General features: G+C 42.3%; 1 protein-coding gene and 1 non-coding gene across 2 annotated transcripts in view; both read left to right on the top strand.

The window, feature by feature from the left end:
- NIM1K (NIM1 serine/threonine protein kinase) overlaps positions 1 to 24,154 on the top strand; it is a 69,534-nt gene that overhangs the window by 12,861 nt on the left and 32,519 nt on the right. The window contains exon 2 of the mRNA XM_060007060.1: positions 11,295 to 11,420. The gene's annotated coding sequence lies outside the window, so the exon portion shown is untranslated. The remainder of the gene's footprint in view (positions 1 to 11,294; positions 11,421 to 24,154) is intronic.
- TRNAW-CCA (transfer RNA tryptophan (anticodon CCA)) lies at positions 15,077 to 15,149 on the top strand. The gene has a single exon. It is a non-coding gene; the product is annotated as a tRNA-Trp (tRNA).

Raw genomic sequence — 24,154 nt, 5'->3', positions numbered from 1 at the left:
CATATTGTCTTGATTACTGTAGCTTTGTAATATGGTCTGAAATCAGGGAGTCTGATTCCTCCAGCTCTGTTTATTTCCCTCAAGATTGCTTTGGCTATTCGAGGTCTTTTGTGTCTCCATACAGATTTTAAGATTTTTTGTTCTAGTTCTGTAAAAAATGCCATTGGTAATTTGATAGGGATTGCATTGAATCTATAGATTGCTTTGGGTAGTAGAGTCATTTTCACAATATTGATTCTTCCAATCCACGAACATGTTATATCTCTCCATCTGTTTGTGTCATCTTTGATTTCTTTCATCAGTGTCTTATAGTTTTCTGAGTACAGGTCTTTTACCTCCTTAGGTAGGTTTATTCCTAGGTATTTTATTCTTTTCGTTGCAGTGGTGAATGGGATTGTTTCCTTAATTTATCTTTCTGATCTTTCATCGTTAGTGTATAGGAATGCAAGAGATTTCTGTGCATTAATTTTGTATCCTGCAACTTTACCAAATTCATTGATTAGCTCTAGTAGTTTTCTGGTGGCATCTTTAGGATTTTCTATGTATAGTATCATGTCATCTGCAAACAGTGACAGTTTTACTTCTTCTTTTCCAATGTGTATTCCTTTTATTTCTTTTTCTTCTCTGATTGCTGTGGCTAGGTCTTCCAAAACTATGTTGAATAAGAGTGGCGAGAGTGGACATCCTTGTCTTTTCCTGATCTTAGAGGAAATGGTTTCAGTTTTTCACCATTGAGAATGATGTTTGCTGTGGGTTTGTCGTATATGGCCTTTATTATATTGTGGTAATTTCCCTCTATGCCCACTCTCTGGAGAGTTTTTATCATAAATGGGTGTTGAATTTTGTCCATTTTGTTGGCATAGAATTGCTTGTAGTAGTCACTTACGATGCTTTGTATTTCTGCAGCGTCTGTTGTAACTTCTCCTTTTTCATTTCTCATTTTATTGATTTGAATCCTCTCCCTCTTTTTCTTGATGAGTCTGGCTAAAGGTTTATCAATTTTGTTTATCTTCTCAAAGAACCACCTTTTAGTTTTATTGATCTTTGCTATTGTTTTCTTTGTTTCTATTTCATTTATTTCTGCTCTGATCTTTATGATTTCTTTCCACCTGTTAACTTTGGGTTTTGTTTGTTCTTCTTTCTCTAGTTCCTTTAGGTGTATGGTTAGATTGTTTATTTGAGATGTTTCTTGTTTCTTGAGGTAAGATTGTATTGCTGTAAACTTCCCTCTTAGAACTGCTTTTGCTGCATCCCATAGGTTTTGGATCGTGTTTTCACATCGTGTCATTTGTCTCTAGGTATTTTTTTATTTCTTCAGTGATCTCTTGGTTATTTAGTAATGTGTTGTTTAGCCTCCATGTGTTTGTGTTCTTCACATTGTTTTCCCTGTAATTTATATCTAATCTCATAGCGTTGTGGTCAGAAAAGATGCTTGATATGATTTCAATTTTCTTATTTTACTGAAGCTTGATTTATGACCTGAGATCTGATCTATCCTGGATAATGTTCCTTGTGCACTTGAGAAGAAAGTGTAATCTGCTGTTTTTGGAAGGAATGTCCTATAAATATCAATTAAATCTACCTGGTCTATTGTGTCATTTAAAGCTTGTGTTTCCTTATTAATTTTCTGTCTGGATGATCTGTCCACTGGTGTAAGTGAGGTGTTAATCTCCCCCACTATTATTGTGTTACTGAAATTTCCTCTTTTATAGCTGTTAGCATTTGCCTTATGTATTGAGGTGCTCCTATGTTGGCTGCATATATATTTATAATTGTTCTATCTTCTTCTTGGATTGATCCCTTGATCATTATGTAGTGTCCTTCCTTGTCTCTTGTAATAGTCTTTATTTTAAAGTCTATTTTATCTGTTATGAGTATTGCTACTCCAGCTTTCTTTTGATTTCCATTTGCATGGAATATCTTTTTCCATCCCCTCACTTTCAGTTTGTATGTGTCCCTAGGTCTGAAGTGGGTCTCTTGTAGACAGCATATATATGGGCTTTGTTTTTGTTTCCATTCCGCAAGCCTATATCTTTTGGTTGTAGCATTAAATCCATTCACATTTAAGGTAATTATCAATATTATGCTCCTATTACCATTTTCTTAATTGTTTTGGGTTTGTTTTTGTAGGTCCTTTTCTTCTCTTGTGTTTCCCACTTAGAGAAGTTCCTTTAGCATTTGTTGTAGAGCTGGTTTGGTGGCCCTGAATTCTCTTAGCTTTTGCTTGTCTGTAAAGCTTTTGATTTCTCTGTCAAATCTGAATGAGATCCTTGCCAGGGAGAGTAATCTTGGTTGTAAGTTCTTCCCTTTCATCACTTTAAATATGTCATGCCACTCACTTCTGGCTTGTGGAGTTTTTGCTGAGAAATCAGCTGTTAACCTTATGGGAGTTCCTATGTACGTTATTTGTCTTTTTTCCCTTGCTGCTTTTAATGATTTTTCTTTGTCTTTAATTTTTGTCAGTTTGATTACTATGTGTCTCGGTGTGTTTCTCCTTGGGTTCATCCTACCTGGGACTCTCTGTGCTTCCTGGACTTGGGTGGCTATTTCCTTTTCCATGTTAGGGAAGTTTTTGACTATAATGTCTTCAAATATTTTTTGGGGTCCTTTCTCTCTGTCTTCTCCTTCTGGGATGCCTATAATGCGAATGTTGGTGCATTTAATGTTGTCCCAGAGTTCTCATAAGCTGTCTTCATTTCTTTTCGTTCTTTTTTCTTTATTCTGTTCCGCAGCAGTGAATTCCACCATTTTGTCTTCCAGGTCACTTATTCGTTCTTCTGCCTCAGTTATTCTGCTATTGATTCCTTCCAGTGTATTTTTCATGTCAGTTATTGTACTGTTCATCTCTGTTCTTTCATTTTTCTAGGTCTTTGTGAAACATTTCTTGCATCTTCTCGATCTTTGCCTCCATTCTTTTTCCGAGGTCCTGGATCATCCTCACCATCATTATTCTAAATTCTTTTTCTTGAAGGTTGCCTATCTCCACTTCATTTAGTTGTTTTTCTGTGGTTTTATCTTGTTCCTTCATCTGGTACATAGTCCTCTGCCTTTTCATTTTGTCTGTCTTTCTGTGAATGTGGTTTTCTTTCCACAGGCTGCAGGATTGTAGTTCTTCTTGCTTCTGCTGTCTGCCCTCCGTTGGATGAGGCTCTCTAAGAGTTTTGTGCAAGCTTCCTGATGGGAGGGACTGGTGGTAGGTAGAGCTGGGTGTTGCTCTGGTGGGCAGAGCTCAGTAAATCTTTAATCTGTTTGTCTGCTGATGGGTGGGGCTGAGTTCCCTGCCTGTTGGTTTTTTGGCCTGAGGCAACCCAGCACTGGAGCCTAGTGGCTCTTTGGTGGGGCTGATGGTGGGCAAAGGGAGGGCTTACGCCAAGGAGTACTTCCCAGAACTTCTGCTGCCAGTGTCCTTGTCCTCTTGTCCCCACAGCCACCCCCCCGCCTCTGCAGGAGACCCTCCAATACTAGCAGGTAGGTCTGGTTCAGTCTCCCATGGGGTCACTGCTCCTTCCCCTGGGTCCCGATGCACACAGTACTTTGTGTGTGCCCTGCAAGAGTGGAGTCTCTGTTTCTCCCAATCTTGTTGAAGTCCTGCAATCAAATCCCACTAGCCTTCAAAGTCTGATTCTCTGGGAATTCCTCCTCCCATTGCCGGACCCCCAGGTTGGAAGCCTGACGGGCTCAGAACCTTCACTCCAGTGGGTGGACTTCTGTGGTATAATTGTTCTCCAGTGTGTGAGTCACCTACCCAGCAGTTATAGGATTTGACTTTATTGTGATTACGCCCCTCTTAACATCTCATTGCGGCTTCTCCTTTGTCTTTGGATGTGGGGTATCTTTTTTTGTGAGTTCCAGTGTCTCTGTCAATGATTTTTGGCAGTTAGTTGTGATTTTGGTGCTCTTGCAAGAGGGAGTGAGTGCATGTCCTTCTACTCCACCATCTTGAACCAAATCCTTGCAAATAGCTCGAGTGTACAGTTTTATCGAATGCTTTTTCTGCACCTGCTGAGCTGTTCTTTTATTTTTCTCCTTTAATTGATTCACGTGTCAAATTAAATATACACATCTTCTACTGTTAAGCCGTGCTTACCTTCTTGGGAGAAGTTTTAGCTGGTCATACTTTTATAAATATACTGCCAGATTTCATTTACTACTATATATTTTACATTTTTTATATTTATGTTAGGGAGCGAAATTGGCTTCTAATTTCACTTTTTTGTGCAGTCTGCTAAATTTCAACAGGTATTCTATTCCAAGATGGCCTGAGCTGTGATCTAGCTTGTTTCTTCTCTGGTGTATACATATACAGCAAGTATTGCTGTGTATTCTTTTTTTTTTTTTGCTGTGTATTCTTATTTATTTATAACTTCCATTGAGACATTTGAACTTGTTTAGCAATAATAATAATCATAGTGAACCATTTTGATCTTTCTCTGTGTAGGTTGTCATCCAATAGCATAGGGTTATCTAGAGTTTCATCAAGTCAGGTCGGGTACTTGCAATGGGGAAGGCAAGTCTATTACGTAGTTGTGAATAAAAGATACTTCCATTTGTATATTTACTGTCACTGATATTCATCAGGCCCAGTGGTTCATTAGGAAACAAAGCACTTTAAAGACTCTTCCTTTCTGATTCTCCTGTCTGCCCTTGCTGCTATCTGTAACTCACGCCCAAGCTTGGACCTCAGGGCAACGGCTTGTTCCTTTGAGCATTATGTTCTGCTGTAGTGTGGACCACATGGAGGCAGCCAGTGGAGTCAGGAGGGCCTGGCGTCCATGCTGCCCTGACACTCACTTGCTCCCTGAGTTTGGACAAATTCCTCAGCCTCTATACACTTTAGTTATTTCATCAGTGCAATGAGAATTTTAATATCTGTCTTACGGGGTTTGTCATAATGACTAATCAATAATATAAAAGCACAGTGTCTGGTATATAGTAATTGCTTATAAAAGTAGCTTTTAGTATACCTTCTCTGTCATATTGAATAAAATGCTAGTAAGACTATGCTAACACCAGCTAAAAGCATGACTGCTTGCAGTCGTCCTTCCAAAGGTGCTATTCGTTTGTGGTTTATAGATTTATGTTACTTCACCTTTCGTATATTGTTTTAATTCTTTATTTTAAAACAAATATTTTTCTGGCGCCTACCATATCCTAGGACTAGATGCTGGGGCCTATTAAGGATACAAGGTAAACAAGCAGCTGAGGTCAGTCTAGAAAGGCCAAACATAATTAGAATATGAGCTGATAGGTTATCGGATATGAGATAGCAAGACAGAACATCAGGATAAGATCTGAGAATATCAAGAAATGAATTTCAGTGGGAGTGATTAGGGTGGAACAGCGAACTCTGTCTGGTCTAACACCAAGAAGGTGATACTTCAGCAGGGTCTTGAAGCCTGAGTGAGACAAGGAGCAAGTGTGCTCCAGTCAGGGCAAGTTGGGTATGTCAGGCTACCTGGGCATGAAAGAATATTTTACGATAGGGATGGTAAAATTTTAGGAATAAACTGCATAATAGATTCAGATCTCAGAATTCCTTTCAGGGCTGCCTATTTAACTGTGAGTCTTTGAGCTTGGGACAAGGGACGAGGGATGCCTTGGAATCCTGGGTAAACACTGATCCTCTAGTGTCCTAGTGGTAGGATTTAATTCACCACTAATTAGTGTTGGTTTTGGCTCCCATGGGGAAGTGTAAACACAAAGAAGGCAAGGAGTAGGGAGAAGGGCAAAGGCAAGTGCATGGGTGTGTCTATTTGCAGAACCATTTTGGAGGAACTGAGGAGTGCAGAGAAGGTCTTGAAAATAGAGCAGGGATTATTTCTCATGCTTTAAAACACAGCAAAATCTGCTGGAGGCTACTAACGTGTCACACCCTTAAAATAAAAACAGAGGGAAACGGAGCCTTCTTTACTTGTACTGTGATCATTTTAACCTCAGTAGCCTTCCAAAGGGAGACCGTAATTGGGTTGTTTTTATTGTCTGTGGGCTGGAGCAAGCGTTGGCCTGTAAACATTGGATGCCTCCAACTCAAATAACCTACTTAGGAATGTCTACCCACATTGGAGGTGTGCTTCACTGGGAACCTTAGAGTGCCGTTCAAAAGCAGTAGGGCATCTCCTCAAACTCACAAGGTTTCAGAAATTTTCCAGCCAGAGGTGCTCGGGTGAGGGGCACTTGTAACAAACCTGCCTTGTTTTAGGAGACAGCACTTGAAGAGTTTTGGTTTTTGTTTGGTTGTCTTTTTCTAGATTTTTGCCTTTTCTTCTTCATCATACAACAGTTGTTTGTGGTGGGTTTTTTGTTTTTTTCAGCCAGAGAAGGATGTCTGTTAGAGAAATACCTGTATCTTCCAAGATCCACACTACCTTTTAAAGTATCTGTCCGATTCAAGTCATTTCAGCCAGCATTTATATACTCCTCCTGGGTACTGGGTGCCCAGAATCCTGAAATTAATAAGATTGAGGACCTGCCCCATGGAAACCCACGTTCCGCTCAGGAGGACAAATACGTACCCACGTAACTCAAACACCAGACAGGATTTGAAGATGTTGAAGGAAAATGTTGGAGTTCATGGGGGAAAACCAGAGGAGGAGCCAAATTCTTGCGAGGAGTATCAGAAGGAGAACAGAAGGGAAGGGAAAGGAAGGGAAGGGAAAAGAAGGAAAGGAAAGAGAATGGAATGTAGTCTTAATTTGAATACGTAGAATTTCAACCATTAGGTGACTGAAATTAAGAAAAGGAATGAAATTAACCTCTTGTAAAACAAGAGTTTAAAATGATTTTTCTGCTTACCAACAAAATAAACCTGTTTTAATTCATTGATTAATTCTTCTACTCCGTAAACATGCGTTGAGTACCTATGATGTGCCAGGCACTGTTCAGAGATAGAAAAGGAATAGAACATCTCTGCTCTCAGTTCCTTCATTGTCTAAACAGGTAGACAGAGATGTGCACACAAACAGTGACACCACAGAGAGGCAGATGTACCCAGAGGGATGCATGAAATACTCTTGAGAGCCCCGTGGGTGTAAGAGAGTCAAGGAAGACTTCACGGACGGATGGAGTTTCGGAGGTTTGATGGTGAATGGGTCATGGAAACAGTCCATGTAGAGGGCATGTCATGTACAAAGGCAGAGAAGCATGAAGCAGCCTGGGATGTTTATGAGACCTCAGGTGTTTTGATATGTCTCAAATATAGGGTTATAAGGGATGAAAAGTTTGGCTGGGTCTGGAAATTAAACTGACAAGAAGAGGATACAAATTTATTTAATATACATCTTATGTGACATGGGAGCCTTCATAAAGAAATGAAGACCCAAAGAAACAGGCCTGAGTGTTTTACACTGGGTTTGATGAAGACTTGACAGTCATGGAGGAATATGATAGGCTAAGGAGTACGAGTTGAGTGTAGTCAACTGGTAGAAACTTAGCAAAGCCTCTTTGTTAGGATTCTTCTTTATGACCCTTTGTCTTCAGAGATAAGGCTGCTCCTTTCCTCCAGGTATAGGGAGAGCCCATCTCACCTGAGGGTTGTATAACATGTTTCAGGGAAGAAGGGCAAGGCGAGAAGAAAGTCAGAGTGACTCTCCTGCTTAAAATACTATGGGGCCGGGCTTCCCTGGTGGCGCAGTGGTTGAGAGTCCGCCTGCCGATGCAGGGGACACGGGTTCGTGTTCCGGTCTGGGAAGATCCCACATGCCGCGGAGCGGCTGGGCCCGTGAGCCATGGCCGCTGAGCCTGTGCGTCCGGAGGCTGTGCTCCACAACGGGAGAGGCCACAACAGTGAGAGGCCCGCGTACCGGAAAAAAAAAAAAAAAAGTGGATTCCACACAAAGCATGATGTGACTCCCAGCTGAAGCCAAGCCGAGATGCCGGGGTCTGGGCCTCAGGGCAGCGCTAGCCACCCAGTGTGGCGGTCACAGCAGCACCTACCCCCATATAAGGCTCTGGGGAGGAGCCACTAGGAGGCCACTTCCTCCCTCTGGCCCCGAAGGGCTCAGCCCCTCCTCCTCACAGCTGTGATCTGCTTTGTGGAGAATTTACAAGACGAGGATGACCTACAGAAACCGTAGGAACTGTGACCGTACATCCTTTCTTATAACTCTCTGTGTTCAGTGTTCCACCATAGAAAAGTTCGTATCCAGAGAGAGCAGGTACGCCACGTGGAAGGGGGTCTGCGCTAGGAAGACAGTCGGGAGGGCGGGGCAGGGAAAATGCCAAGACCGGGACCTTGACCGTGACCGGCGTGGAAACCGTACGTGATGTCAGTGGATCCAAGTGGAGGTTGGAGAGCTCCCCTTGCTGTGCTGCGGCAGCTGCCCCTTCCATCCCGGTCCTGCCGCCCGCAGGTGTGGGGCTCCCACCATCCATCCGCGGTGGCGCTGGACTGGCAGGGGCGGCGGGTGGGGGGGTGGGAAGGAAGGGAGGGAGAAGCTCCCTGCCCTCGCCGCTCCGGGGCCGACCGCCCGGAGCTGAGGTCCTCCGACCTTCAGACCGTGATGGAGTACTGAGATATATAGTTTCTCGGAAAGTTTGAGAAACGGAATCAATAACGTGCTCCTTGTGGGGCCCGACGGCGCGGGAGGACTCGGGCGGCTCCCCAGCTGCTGCTGCGGGTTGAGCGAGAACTTCCACTACTGGGACAGCGCCGGGCCGCACACCTGCACGCTCAGGCCGCCGTTCTGGGCCCCCGTACGGGCTGTCCAGGCACGGGGTGCTGCCCACGTGCTGCCCACGTGCCCTCAAGCTGCTCACATTTCTGGTCTCAGGACTTAATGAAGCTCAGGTTCTTGATGTCTCATCGGAGAAAGAATTCAGCGAGACACAAAGTGATAGGTAAGAAGTGGATTTATTTAGAGAGAAACACACTCCACAGACAGAGTGCGGGCCATCTCAGAAGGTGAGAGCGGCCTCCTGCAGTCATTTTAATGAAGGATTTTAAGTGGGAAAGTAATATCTACATTTTAGAAAGATCCTGCAGGCGGTTTCCTGGAGAATAAAGTTGACAGGGCAAGACAGGAAGTAGAAAAGCCCACTAGAAGGCTGTTTCAGCCAACTAGGTACCGGTTGAGATTGAGACCTTTAAAGACCATCCCCTTCACCCCCCACATGCAATTCAAAATTTAAGCAAAGCTAACCATAAGATAAGAATAAGAGAACCCAAGTTCTGATGTTTCTTATGATGATTGTTTAGATGCATTGAAAAAATTATGTCAAATATCAAAATATTTTAAGACTTCTATTGCCTCTTCTCTTTGGTGCCCTTGTCTGCTGGTGCCCTAAAGCATGTGCATCGCTGTGTCTTGTGGGATCCAGCCTGCCCAGTACAGGCGGTGGTCAGGATGATGGGTAAAAAGACTGGGGTGGTTTGAAGTGGGAGAATCAACAGGACTGAGTGATGGATGAGGGGAAGAGAGAAGCCAGGGACGGCGCCGAGACTTCTGACTTGGGTGGCAGGGTCGTGCCCTGCCTTTGGATTTCTACTGCTCATCATGGCTGACATTTGGCCGTGGCCCCTCCCAGGCAGGCACCCTTCCAGCATCTGTTCCCTCTGCAGAGTGCCTCCAGCCTTTGCACTTAGTCCAGGCTCCAACGGGTATTTTAAAATGCCCTCATCCGAGGGCCCCCAATAAATCCCTCACAGACTTTAAAATCCTCAGGACCAGATTCAGCCTCTGACATAACCACCGTTTCAGCACAGCTCTGTCATGAGACTCCTGACACAGCCTTGGCTCAGATAGGAGGGCTCAGCAGGGGCCCCCGTTCCTTTCACCCATCTCTCATCCTCCCCTTGTAGGTGGCTCCTCTGTGCAAAGGTAACCTGGTCCCCTTACTCGCTCTGGAACTGTGGCTCAGTGACAGAAGGAGAAGATGCAGCCCGTGGAGACACAGCTTTATCCTGATGACATGCATCATGTCATCAGCCACTGCCAGCCCCCAAATCTGTCTGGGAACAAAAGGCCCCAGGCAGCAGCTAAATATATCTCTGGGGTTGTTTCTGAATATTCTGAAATATCCATAACTCAGTTGGGAAGAGAATTCCCCCCATGATCCTGGGACTAGAGTTCATTATACTGTTTTCTTCGGGATTCCCAAAGCCCTAACTCTGAGAGAAACAAAAACAAGTGCAGGGTGCACACCAGCTAATATTCTCCATGAGGGCTTTAACTCCCTCTTCGTGTTCCTCCAGGCCTGGTGTCAGATACTGGCCCCATAGTGCCATGTATCGTTTTCATCACCAAGATTGGAGCACCCCCTTCTGCCTGGGGGTGTATTCTACAGTCAGTTGGTAATTATGTCACCATTTCAACCACTTGACACAAAGTGCCAGGTTTCATTTCTTTCCAAGTCACCCTACTTCTGAACTCACAACTCTGGAAAATCTCAGCTTTGGAATGCTGGCCTAGACCATGCCACGTGGGTAGGCCAGTTTACTGTATCAGAGGTGAGTTACTTTTACATACACAGTCACCAGAGAGAGGCCGTGTTCCCCAGAAATCGGTGGAGGTAAACGTATACTTTTAGTCCTTAAGCCAAGAAAATCGCTGTCATAATCATAAATAGTCCAAATAGCGACAACAACAGAAGCACACGCTGAAGTATACAGGGTGAAATGTGAAAGAGCTTCTTGAATTCTCCACCTCGTCCCCTATTTCATTTCCCTCCTCCTTGGCAACAGTCGGGTACTGCGCATCCAGAACTTTTCCTGCACTTTGTAGATATCTTTCCCTATGTGTGCGTAGATGGCCACTTAAATGAAGTGACTGTTATCATGAAGCTCTCAGAGATGTGCCCATTTCATAGATCCGTACATACCCCTTATCTTTACAATGATAAATAATTCATAAAATTCAAACTAAAGTAATACAGGGCAGGGAGGAGAAGGGGAGTGTGGGCTGAGAATCACAGCAGAAATCTTCTTGATGCATAATTCAGAATCTTTCCGTGTTCAGTCTGTGATCTTTTTGCAGTTTTATACATTCAAATAATAATAATACCTGGTCTCTAAAGCTCATGCTCTGTGGGCTGCCCCATGAGATGAGATCCTTGTTATCTACTGTCACTCACCTCCTTGGGGAAATATTTTCAGCCTGAAATACCGGGTCAATTAGCAAGCACCATGGAACAGTATGTAATTCTCAGAACTGGCTCCAGAAGCCTCCTGGCTCCCTGGTGGGTGCCCCTTAAACTGCCTCGCCAACACTGTGTAATCAGTTCTTCTTCAACCAGCCCCAGATTGTTCCCGCTCTGGGGAAGAAAGCGTCTCTAATTACATTTGCCTTTCTCTTCCTCAGTCGCCAAGGTCCTCTGTGCAGATGCCTGTGCTCAGCAGTTCCTGGAGCAGCAAAGGCGCAGCCAGACAGAAAGAAGGGCCCTTCCTCTCCTTTTAGAGAGCAGTGCATTTTGCTTTTCCAAGCCAGGTAGGCCTGCGTGATCTTTGACTTCACGGCTCATGTTCTTTAATGGATTTACATTATTATTTACTATGTTACTCCCTTCACACAGAAGGCCAGTTATTAATGTATTTATAATGTATTTATACATTATACATACATACATATGTATACATAAAATACATTAATGTATTTAATGTATTTTCTCTTCATGTAAAATCCAGAATGACTGCTTATACCTACATGATTTATGAATTTCCTGCCTCCCTAGAAGATGTTCTATTTCTCATCAAGATGAATATTTAGTTGATTTAAAAAAACAACTAATCTTTGATCCTGGTATACCTACTGGTATCGACCTATAAAGACATGTAAATACCCTTTATTTCCATTTTCTTTCCCGAGAGCATTTAAAAATGTGGAGATGCTGTATTTTCTATGGGCTAAATTGCTCTTTACTGAAGACCTCAGGAATGGTTTTCTGTGAAGTAAGTTGAGGGAATGTCCTTTATGGAAACCGGGTGGGGGGTTTTCCCTGTGTTTGCTCCTGGCTGGTTTGAGGCCAGCCTCCTATGAATTTTCTTTTCTTTTATTGAAAGTTTATTTTTTTATACAGCAGGTTCTTATTAGTTATCTATTTTATACATATTAGTGTATACATGTCAATCCCAATCTCCCAGTTCATCCCCCACCCCCCCACCCCACCCCACCCCACCCACCCCACCCCCCGCTTTCCCCCCTTGGTGTCCATACTCCTATGAATTTTAAATTGTTCATGACAGCAGAAGAAGAAAAAGCTACAGCAGCTGAGACGGCAGATATAGTAGCCATGGAGATAAAAGCGCTGCTTTTTTCCCTCTGGGATGCAAAATTTGTGTTTGAATGTGAATGACATCTTGAGATCAATGCATTTGGTACAGTTCAGTAGTACAATAAAGAATGGTGTCAGAGGTTGGGTAGAAAGATAAGGGATCAAGGCTTAATGAATCAAGGCTTTTGGGAAGAGGTGGGCCAAAGACGAAGTATTTTGGGAACTAGGGACAAGTCATGTAATCTCTCTGGCCCTTGTCTCCTAAGCCCTAAAGTGAAGGGCTGGGAGGGAAGGACCACTGAAGTGTCCTCCGTTTCTAACATTCTGTAATTCTTTGTTCTAGCCATTTTGAACAGTGTAGGCAAAGAACAGCAGGCAAAATCTAAATAAAAGTCTGAAAGGGGAGATAGCTGTTAAGAATACAAGCTGGAGGGACTTCCCTGGTGGTCCAGTAGTTAAGACTCTGCACTCTTCCACTGCAGGGGGTGCAGGTTCAATCCCAGGTCCGGGAACTAAGGTCCCACATGCCATGCGGCGCAGCCAAAAAACAGAAAGTGAGCTGGGATGGAAGATGTGCGCAGAAATGTGAATGGCAGAAAGGGAACATGAATGGTCTGGAATCAGAAGGTTGGATTTAATCCAAAAATATGGTCAAGGTAGTAGGAAAAGATTTGAAGGCAGCTGGCTGGGTAGTTTGCATTAAGTGAGTATTTTCTAGTGTAACATTTTAATTCCCTTAATTGTTTCAAATGTATTTTAACAGCTTTATTAAGATGCAATTCAAATACCATACAATTGACTCATTTAAAGTATACAGTTCAGTGACTTTCAGTATATTCACAGAGCTGTGCATATTTACATCACCACAATCAGTTTTAGAATATTTTCATTACCCTAAAAAGAAATGTTGCTCTGCTTAGCCAGTGTCCCCAACTCCTCCCTCTAAGCCCTAGCCAACCACTAATCTACTTTCTGTTGCTATAGATTTGCCTATTCTGAACACTTCATGTAAATGGGATCATACGATATACGGTCCTTTATGACTGCTTCTTTCACCTAGCAGAATGTTTTCAAGCTTTGTCCTTGCTGTACATATGTCAGTACTTCATTTCTTTTTATTGATGAATAAAAATAAATAAATAAATAAAATAAAAATCATATAAATGAATAATTATAACAATATGTTGTTTTATTTTTAACATATAAAGGTACAATAGTTGTAACAATAATAGTACAACAAAGAGGAGGAGGGAGTGGAGCTATTTTATTTATCCATTCATCAGTTGATGGATATTTGGGTTGTTTCTACTTTTTAGCTATTATGAATTATGCTGCTATGAACATTTGTATATAAGTTTTTGTGTGGACATGTTTTCATTTCTCTAAGGTATATACCTAGGAGAGGAATTGCTAGTTTATGAGATAACTATATTCAACTGTTTTAAAAACTGACAGATTGTTTTTCAAGGCGCTGCACCATTTCACATTCCCACCAGCAGTGTATGAAGTTTCCAGTTTCTCCACATCCTCTCTAACACTTGCTATTACCTGTCTTTTTTATTCTAGCCATCCTAGTGGATGTGAAGTGGTATCTCATTGTGGTTTTGCATTCCCTGATGGCTCATGACGTTGAGCATCTTTATATGTTTTTCGTGGCCATCTGTATATCTTCTTTGGAGAAATGTCTATTTAGATCCTTTGCCCATTTTTATTTTTTATTATTTTTTATTTATTTATTTATTTTTTAATAAATTTATTTATTTACTTTTGGCTGCGTTGTGACTTCGTTGCTTCACCTAGGCTTTCTCTAGTTGCGGCAAGCAGGGGCTACTCTTCGTTTCAGTGTGCGGACTTCTCATCTCGCTGGCTTCTCTTGTGGAGCACGGGCTCTAGGCGCACGGGCTTCAGTAGTTGTGGCTCACAGGCTCTAGAGCGCAGGCTCAGTAGTTGTGGCGCACGGGCTTAGTTGCTCCGTGGATGTGGGATCTTTCCGGACCAGGGCTCGAACCCGTGTCCCCTGCATTGGCAGGCGGATTCCTAACCACTGCACCACCAGGGAAATCCCCTTTGCCCATTTTTAATTGGGTTATTTGTCTTTTTATTTGAGTTATTTTTTGTGTTATCTTTTTATTTTTAATTGAGTTATTTTATTTATAGATTCTCGACACAAATCTTAACACTAGACCACCAGGGAACTCCCAGAACCTAGTTTAAATTTATACTAACTCAATTTTAGTGAAATCAAGAAACTTTACTCCTTTATAGCTCCATTCCCTCCTCCTCTTTGTTGTACTATTATTGTTATAACGATTGTATCTTTATATATTAAAAATAAAACAGCATGTTGTTATAATTATTCATTTATATGATTTAATGTCTTTTAAAGAAGTTGAGAGAAGAAAGGATAGCAAGTGTAGATAGACTTGAGGATTATTACAAACCCCTTGAGTGAAGAAATCCTCTCTACTTTGCTTCATTATCATATCCCCTGCACCTAGAACAGTGTTTGTCACATAGTAGATGCTCATTTAATATATAAATGAATGAATAATGATCTCCATACAGACAATCAATGAAGTCCCAGAGAGAGACAGTCCCAATAAGATGTAGAGATGAGTAATGAAGAGATTAAGATTAAGAGAATAAGGTTGCGTGACTTGTGTGTATTGGGGGAGAGGTAATAATCATAATGAGAAGAAGTGAGAGTGTCTTTCTTATTCAGTGCCATATGTGTCTGAGGCTTAACACAGTGTTGGCATATAGCAGATGCTCAATAAATGTTGAATGAATGAATGATGCATCCTATGGCTGGTGCAGATCTTGGAGGATGAGGCAAGAGAGTTTCAGTCTTAGAAGTTCCTGTGTTGGGACTTCCCTGGTGGTCCAGTGGTTAAGACTCTGTGCTCCAAATGCAGGGGGCCCACGTTCGATCCCTGGTCAGGGAACTAGATCCCGTTTGCCGCAACTAAGATCCCGCCTGCCGCACCTAAGACCTGGCGCAGCCAAATAAATAAAATATTTTTTTTAAAATAAAGAAGAAGTCCCTGTGTTCCCCAAATGAATACCATCTCTGTCTCTTCTCAGTGCCTCTGGCTCTAAACTGGTGCTTCTCCTGGGGTCTCACCTTGTGTCCCACATCCCCACTGGACTGCCTGGACCACCTGCTCCCTTTGTGGGTCCTAAGCAGGATGTCCAATTACTGAAGGATGAGAAGTGCAAGCCTATTGGTTAAGACTGAGCAGAGGGAAGACAGAATAAATTTATCATTAACCAAGCTGGTAGGGTGGAGGGTGGGCAGTGAGAAGGGGAAGAAGAAAATTATTAGTGATTGGCGGAGGCAACTGAGAGAAAACCTGTGATCTTCTACATTTGTATACTCATTCATTCACCCACAACATTTATTGAAAGCTTGCATAGAACAAAGTGTTCAGCTTTCCTTATGCCAAATATTAAGTCCTAGACATAAAAAATTACCGTATTGTAAAAACATTCTGGAAATAACTATATAGCCCGCTGTGGTGGTGAAGATGAGCCCCGAGACTAGAGCCTCCCTGCCTGTGCTTGAATCCTGGATGGGTGGAGTCGCCTGACCTTCCTTTCTGTAAAACCGAGAATTCATGTAAGGATTAAATGGTTAATACACATAAAGCACCTAGAATAGTGCCCACCCCATCGTTTGTATTATATTATGTAAGAGCTCACTATTATTATTGATGTAATAATTGTTATCAAACAAAGACTAGAATAGTTGAGATTATCAGTAAATTTCAATAAAAGTTTAGACTTCCCATTTTCCATACTACATACCTATCTAGGCTTCTCCTTAGTAGCAGCCAATTATGTATATATGTATTTATTTATTTTACAGCTTGAGCGAATGAGAAGCAACAACTCTCTTCTTATATATATTTATTTCATTTTGTTATGTGGTTACTGTGGTAAAGAGCTGTTTTCTACCTCTGAAAAACCAGCTTTACTCCAGAGGTTACCAGAACAGAGAGGAGCCCCCTGGATGGATAATTCAGAGGGCAGGAAAGCAGTTGCTTTTCTTTCAAATTAGGTTGATCTGAATGAATTCCTGCCTGAGAGATTTCAAAGCCATGGCAGATCAATGGGCTCAGGAATCAAAGACACCAAAGGTGATGTTTCTAATGTAAATGTATGAGCCATTCAAAACACTAATTAATGACTGTTCCTAGCTGGTTGTATCATGTAAAAGAGCAGCGTCATGAAAGATTCTTTTTTAAGGTTTAAAAAAAAGATCTTTAGATTAGAAAGATACAGTAGCAAGGTTGGATGTTTATTTCCATCGCTGAATGCAAGAACCGCCCCTTCCCCCCTACTCCCCTATTCCCCATAAGTGTTCCACAACCCACTTGCATTGCTTGGACCCTTAAAGTTCACTTGTACAATTAAGATTTGTCTTACTGTAGAACTGCAGTGTCCCTTCCAGTCAATTTTCTCAGTTGAAACATAGAACACACTTTAAACACCGAACATCGGTACCCAATGTGCTTATCTCAGCAGCGGATCGCCTATTTTAAGCCAGGCACGCACAGTGAGTGTCCAGGTCGTTGGAGCCTTAGTAAACTCATCATGTGGAGAGCGGGTTTTGGGCACATAATAGGTGTTTAATAAATGTTTGCTAAATGAATGAATGATGGTGGTGATGGTGAGCTGAAAATACATTTATCATAAATAGGAGTCTTATCTAGATTTTTCACCCTGAATGATCCCAGACAAGTCATTTAACCGGATCATTTCATGCCTTGGTTTCCATGTCTTTAAAAGAAAGTATTGATATAATTAGTGGTTTTAGGAGTAGACTAGAGCTATGTTAATTCAAAATAATTACACTGAAGACTTCTACTGCCGAACTCACCTGGTTACAGCAAGGAGCAGGGAAGCAGTCTAAACATCAGGTTATACATTTGTCAACACAGTCTTACACTGGTTGTCAGGAAAGTGAGCACTCGTTCTTATTTGGCCTGAGGTGCCTTCCAGGGAGGGATGCTATCAGGTAAAACAAATAACAGTGGACATGCAGCTACACAATTATTTATCCTCATTAACTATCCAAAGTAAGAGGAAGAAATAACACATTTAAGTAAAATGGTCACATTATATATCATCCAAACAATGACACTTTTTTTTTTTTTTTTTGCGGGCTGCTGTGGCCTCTCCCATTGCGGAGCACAGGCTCCGGACGCGCAGACTCAGCGGCCATGGCTCATGGGCCCAGCCGCTCCGCGGCATGTGGGATCTTACCGGACCGGGGCACAAACCCATGTCCCCTGCATCGGCAGGCGGACTCTCAACTACTGCGCCACCAGGGAAGCCCCAATGACACTTTTGAGAATAAAGAAAGGAGGTAATATTAATCACATTGGGAAACGCATGGACAGTATTAGGCAAACCAGAATGTATAGTCAGCCTGGGTCTATGCCATGTCCAGAAGCAGTCTCAAGTGTGCAGGATCAATTTTGCCCTTTTTGAACTAACTAAAAATTTTCCCTTCCTGACCTCACCGTTTGCCTGTGATAGAACTCTCAATCCTCTTAAGATCTACGGTAGATCACTTGTAGCTTCAGCTTATTTGCTAGTTACAGCATCTGTGTTTCTCATTATAAAATCATTAGCATTACCTAGGCAACTAAGAATGAGGCATATGCCTTCTGCTCCATTTGGTGAAATTCTTCCTCTGTTTTTAGCTAATTTCCTTATGTGAGTGTTCTACTGTTATTCACACCTTATTTTGTCTGATTTTCTACAGGTCCTGGTGCCCTGTACACATTCTCCTAAATTTGCTGACTACACGTTTCAGTTCTACTAGTGAATCTTGATAACTTTTCTTCCTCCTATAAGATAGATTTCCCCTCTAACTAGCACTGCCCACTCAATAGTCGTAGGATATTGACACCTCAGCTGGCTGTACCCGCTAGAATATCCATGTATTCTGGTGGAAAAGAGCCAGATCTTTTATACATTTGCTCAACAAATATTTAATTGAGCTCTTATTGTGTGCCAAATACTGTTTAGAGTCCTGGATGTATAATCTAGTCTTTGATCTGTCTGCTGGTTTTCTTAATGGTATCTTTTGATACCCATAAATTTTAAATGCTGATAAAGTCAAACTTATCAAATTTTTTTTCCCTCTTACTGTTCGTGTTTTTTGTATCCAGTCCAAAAAACTTGCCCTACTTCAAAGTCCTGGAGATATACTTCTAGAAGCTTTATGGTGTTAGGTTTTATGTTTAAGTCAATGACATATCTCAGATTAATTTTTGTGCCTGGTGTGGGCTAAAGGTCAAGGTTCAACTTTTATTTACACAGACATCCAGTAGATCCAGCACCATTTGTTAAAAAAGACTTGCCTTTCCCCACTGAATTGGCTTGGCGCCTTGGTGGAAAATCAATTGACCGTATATATGGGTCAATTCCTGGACTCTCTTTTGATTTTTTTGTCTATCCTTACACACTGTCTCAATTACTGTAGCTCTTATGAATATAGTCCGTATAAGTCAAATATGATCACTACCCTGAAGGAGCTTACAATCTGATTTATGAGAGAGACAGTCAACGTAGAAGTCATAATAGTACAAAGAGGTGGAGAAAATCACAGTGCTAGCCACAGATGTTGGAAGTACAAAAGAGAACTCCACCTGGTTTAGGTGTGTAGGTACACAAGCCACCTGAAGGAGGTAACACCTAAAATGATCCTTAAGGGATCAGTAGGAATTTGCAGAGGAGTAGGCCTGGTGCCCTCCAGTAAGAGTGAGAAGACCAGTGCGGCTGGGTGGAGTGAGTGAGGTGGAGATTGGAAGAGATGACATCAAAGAAGAAGGGGATCACATTGGGCTGAGCCTTGAAGGCCATTTTAAGGGTCTTAGCTTTTACTCTGAGTGAGAAGGGAAGCCATCCAAGGGTTTTGAGTAGAGAAGTGACATGATCTGACGTCTTTTAGAAGGATCTTCCTGGATGCTCTATTTGAAACAGACGATGTCTGAGCTGGTCTCCGAGCTTCTATCTTACCTGGCTGGTGGGTGCCAGATAAAACAGAAGCTCTGAGACCAGCTGCAGAGACTGTAACTATAATCCAGTCAAAAGCTGTTGGTGGCTTGGACTCAATGGTAATACTGGGATGACTGTGGTTTGGGTAATAATGGGATAAAGGGATTGTGTTCTGGATATATTTTGAAAATAGAGCCAGTGAGATCTGCTGACAGATTGAACATGAGATATAAGATAAAAAGAGGAGTCCAGGTTTTCAGCTTCAGCTAGAAGGATGTGTTGCCAGTCCCCAATATGTGAGAGCAAGTCTGGAGAAGAAAGTCAGAAGCTTGGTTTTCCTACTTTAGAGTAAATATGAGAGACTGCTACCCAAAGTATGAGCCATTTCCCCTACAGAGAAACCAGGTGGAGATAAAGTCATCATGTGAGTCGTCAAGCCCAGTGTGAGCAGCACTGTCCTAGGTGGTGGGGAACCTAGGGGAATGGACGTGACCCCCGCACGCGGACCCTGCTCTTGAGGAGAGCTGCGAGGGGGCTTGATTCACACAAATGAAATGGAAGAAATGTGAAGTCAAGGACCAGACTGTGGATGCAGATCTCAGGTGCCACAGGAGAGTGGCAGTGTGGTCAGGAGTACTTCAAGTATGCTTCTAGAAGGAAATGGGAAAGAAGCCATCTTCACAGGTTGGGGAAAATTTAGAGAGGAAAAGGCAAAACTGTGGTGCTAAGCAGGAGCCACTAGAGACACAGATATTCTAGGCCTGGCTGGAAGGGTTGTCAGAAGGATTTTTAAAATTTGGTTCCTGGCCCATAGTAGGCACCTGAGAAAGGATAGATAGTAGTACATGTTATATGGGGGGAATAATGGAGATAAAATTATGAGTCAAACTTCCTGAGTTCAGCCCCACCCCCATGTCAACACCTACTCCTTTGATGCCCTTTGCCCTTTCTCCCTTCCTAGGTTGTCTTCTAATACCTCTATTAGAAACCTTCAAATCTGGCTTTCTGAATTGTTTGTGAGGGGAAAAGGGAATTCGACTATCCTATTTCAGCAGGTTCATGCAGGCTTATGGGGTTTTAATCATCTCACTTGTGTGAAGACTACAAAGGTCCAGAGGGGGGCAATGTGACTCTTGGACTTCAGGAGGGCTTTCTTTTGCTACAAATGCTTTGGAATTCATCCCCTTGTCCCCTGCCACCAGCACCCCTCACGTACCTCCACTGCTGGGTAACTATTTAAGAATCCTCAGGGCTTCCCTGGTGGCGCAGTGGTTGAGAGTCCGCCTGCCAATGCAGGGGACACGGGTTTGAGCCCTGGTCTGGGAAGATCCCACATGCCGCGGAGCAACTAGGCCCGTGAGCCACAACTACTGAGCCTGCGCGTCTGGAGCTTGTGCTCCGCAACAAGAGAGGCCACGACAGTGAGATGTGCGCGCACCGCGGGCCAATGAAGAGTGGCCCCCGCTCACTGCAACTAGAGAAAGCCCACGCACAGAAACGAAGACCCAACAGAGCCATAAATAAATTAATTAATTAATTAAAAAAAAAAAAAAGAATCCTCAGATGTGTTTCTTGTAGGATGTAAAGGGATCGCTTATGATGGATGGGAGGATCTTAGTAAAGGTTTCAAATTTTACTTGAAATTTGAATTTTTTATGATGGTGAAAGTAAGAGCTTTTATTCTGAAATGCTGCCCTCCTCCATGACTGTAGCACTGCAGCCCTCCTGCCATGATAGACTTTCTTGAGTTCTGCTCAAAGAGAAAAAAATGTTTTTTCGAACACCCCCTATGGCCATCACTCAAACATTGCTCCTGCTTCTTAGTGAACACACTACATTAGAGTTGAAGAAAGTTATAAGGCAGCAGAAGAGCAGTGTCTGCTTTGACTTGCAAATATTTTTAATCCCTTAAAAATAAACCACGAGCTGCAAAGAGGCATGAGTGTTCCTGTACTGTGTTTCCTAAATTAGTTATTCCTGAGGAGATGTAGAATACATTTTGTTTTTCTGCTCAGGGCCACCTGCTTGTGATTCAACCCATGGTTTCGTTCTGTACCTTAATGCCATTCCTTATTTGTATGGAGGCAACCATGCTCCCTCAGAAGAGCTGGGAAGATCTGTGTTTTGGAAATGAATTATAACTGAGATTCATATCTTTATGGGGAAGGGCCTGAGTTTCTGCCATGTTGCCTCTGGAACTTGACCCCATTCTCTTCCTCATGTGTTTGAAATTCCTGGTTTCACAAGTTGTAAGGTTAACTTAAATATACAATCTCCACGCTCTTGGAGCTAACAGTCAAGACATTAAGGGCAACTTTCTTAATTTCAGTTGGCCTTAGTTTTGTTTTTCGTTTTAATCTGTGAAAAGGAAGTGACAGTACCTTACCTCACAGGGTGGCCATGTCATTCATCCATTCATTCATTTATTCATCCATTTCACTGTTGTCTGTTGTAAAATACCTAGCATTATAAAATTACAAACATTATATTTTTGATCTAGTAGATTTTAACAAATTTTAAAATTACATTATAGAAAAATTTAATACAGATACAAAAATGGTGCAAAGAACGTTATAAACCTCCATGTGCTCATCACCCAGCTTCAAAAATGATCAATTCAGGGCTTCCCTGGTGGCGCAGTGGTTGAGAGTCCACCTGCTGATGCAGGGGACATGGGTTCGTGCCCCGGTCCGCGAGGAGCGGGACCCGTGAGCCATGGCCGCTGGGCCTGCGCGTCTGGAGCCTGTGCTCCGCAATGGGAGAGACCACAACAGTGAGAGGCCCGCGTACCGCAAAAAAAAAAAATCAATTCATGGGTCAGGCTTGTTACATTTAAATTCCTATCATTTTCTCCACTCATTATTTTGAAACAAATTCCAGACATATTATTTTATCTAACAATCATTTTTAAAGATTAATGTTTATCCTATTAAAAACCTAATTAAACCTTTTTTAGCATTTTAAACTGCCTTTATAGTTTAATCTATTTCATTTCCTTTTAAAGTACTTTATTTGATTAGAAAAAATAACTTTCAGAATACTAATAATTCTTATAAATATAATGATAAGCATACAAACAGGGTAAACCTTAAGTTCTCTTAAATATGTTCCAATGCTACTTATAAACAGTAAAATTTCAACATGAAACCACCAAAGTCAATTATTCAATTCTTCATTTTAAATTAGAGTCACGAATCTATTTTGTTACTTTATTATGCCAATTTTCTTCACATTACAAGTATATAAAATACCAGTTTCCTACAGGTTCATCAAAACAAAAATATTAATAATATGGGATTTGAGTCTCTTAAACATTTCTGTTTTTGCTGCTAAATCTTCCCAAGGTTAAAAGATACTTAATTGAAGGGAGTTCCCTGGCAGCCTAGTGGTTAGGGTTACAGGCTTTCACTGCCCTGGCCTGGTCCGGGTTCAATCCCTGGTTGGGGAACTGAGATCCTGCAAGCCACGTGGTGTGGCAAAAGAACAAAAAACAAACAAACAAAAAAAACCTTAATCACTAAGAAACTACTATGTCATCCTAGACCTCACAGAGGTGGGCCCTTCCCACCCAGCTGGCTACATTTGTGGATTAAACTCCACTACTCTGTTTTCTGTTTCATTCTATACTGAATTGTTTTCATAATCTTCCTTTTGGGACCTAAATTCTTACAGCTATTTAACTGACAGTTAATTGAGGATTTTATAGCTTTATCTAACTCTGAAGTCAGAGTTGTAAGAAAATGCCAGAAAAAGATTTGTAAGAATGAATTCGATGGTGGGACTTCCCTAGTGGCACAGTGGTTAAGAATCTGCCTACCAATGCAGGGGACACAGGTTCGAGCCCTGGTCCAGGAAGATCCCACATGCCGTGGAACGACTAAGCCTGTGCACCACAACTACTGAGCCTGCGAGCCACAACTACTGAAGCCCGCAAGCCTAGAGTCCGTGCTCCGCAACAAGAGAAGCCAATGCAATGAGAAGCCCGTGCACCGCAAAGAAGAGTAGCCCCCTGCTCACCACAACTAGAGAAAGCCTGCACCCAGCAATGAAAAAAACAACGCAGCCAAAAAGTGAAGAAAGAAAGAAATTTATTAGAAAAAAAAGAAGAATGAATTCAATGGTCAAATAAACTTGGAGAACACTGAATTAAACAAACAAACACAAACAAAAAACAGATTTTATTTGTGTGTGTTTTAAACACCAGAAGATCATGAGTTACTAATACAAATATCTAAGAAGGGTGTAATATGTACCATTCCCAGATGTATTTGACTATGGACCTGTGGACTGCCATCCCCTTTTTTTCTGATGATGTTCCTATAAAACCTAGAGCAGAATTGGCAAATTAGCAACCTGACGGCTAAATCTGGCCTGAAGGTTCAGTTTCACTAGGCCACACAGTGTTTTTAAAATATTTAAGCCACCATTTAAAAATTGAGAGAGTTGACCAAAAATTTATTGATTTCCAGTTGCCTTTAAAGAATTAAAAGGCTTGGAAAAAGTAAGCCTGCCTTCCAGCATGGCTACCCAGGCTGTTGCTGAGCCTGGGCTGCCTCGTCATGCTGGGCATGGGGGCTCTACTAAGCCCCATTGAACACCTGTACGGCCCTCCTGGGCATTTGCGTGTGTGACCTTGATGGTCAAGAGAACCTCAAGTGAGGTAGAGCTCAGTGAGGGAAGAGCTGATGTAAGCCCATCAGCCTGGGTGGACTGGCCATGGATGTGAGTGTAAGCGGAATGGGGAGACCCCAGCCTCCTGGCTGGGAAAGTAGCTTGTGAGATCAAGTGGGGCAAGAGGGCGTGTCAGGAGCCGCGCTGCTGTTCCTCACTAGGGCAGAACCAGTTCACGTTCATTTTCCATTTGCTTCAAAGTTTCCCAGCTGCCACCACCCCCAACTCCCCTCCCGTGGGGATCCTGACAAATATGCTGAGGAATAAA

This window comes from Delphinus delphis, chromosome 3, assembly GCF_949987515.2.
Source record: "Delphinus delphis chromosome 3, mDelDel1.2, whole genome shotgun sequence".
Lineage (NCBI taxonomy): Eukaryota > Metazoa > Chordata > Mammalia > Artiodactyla > Delphinidae > Delphinus > Delphinus delphis.
This window is presented reverse-complemented; position numbering and strand designations above follow the sequence as displayed.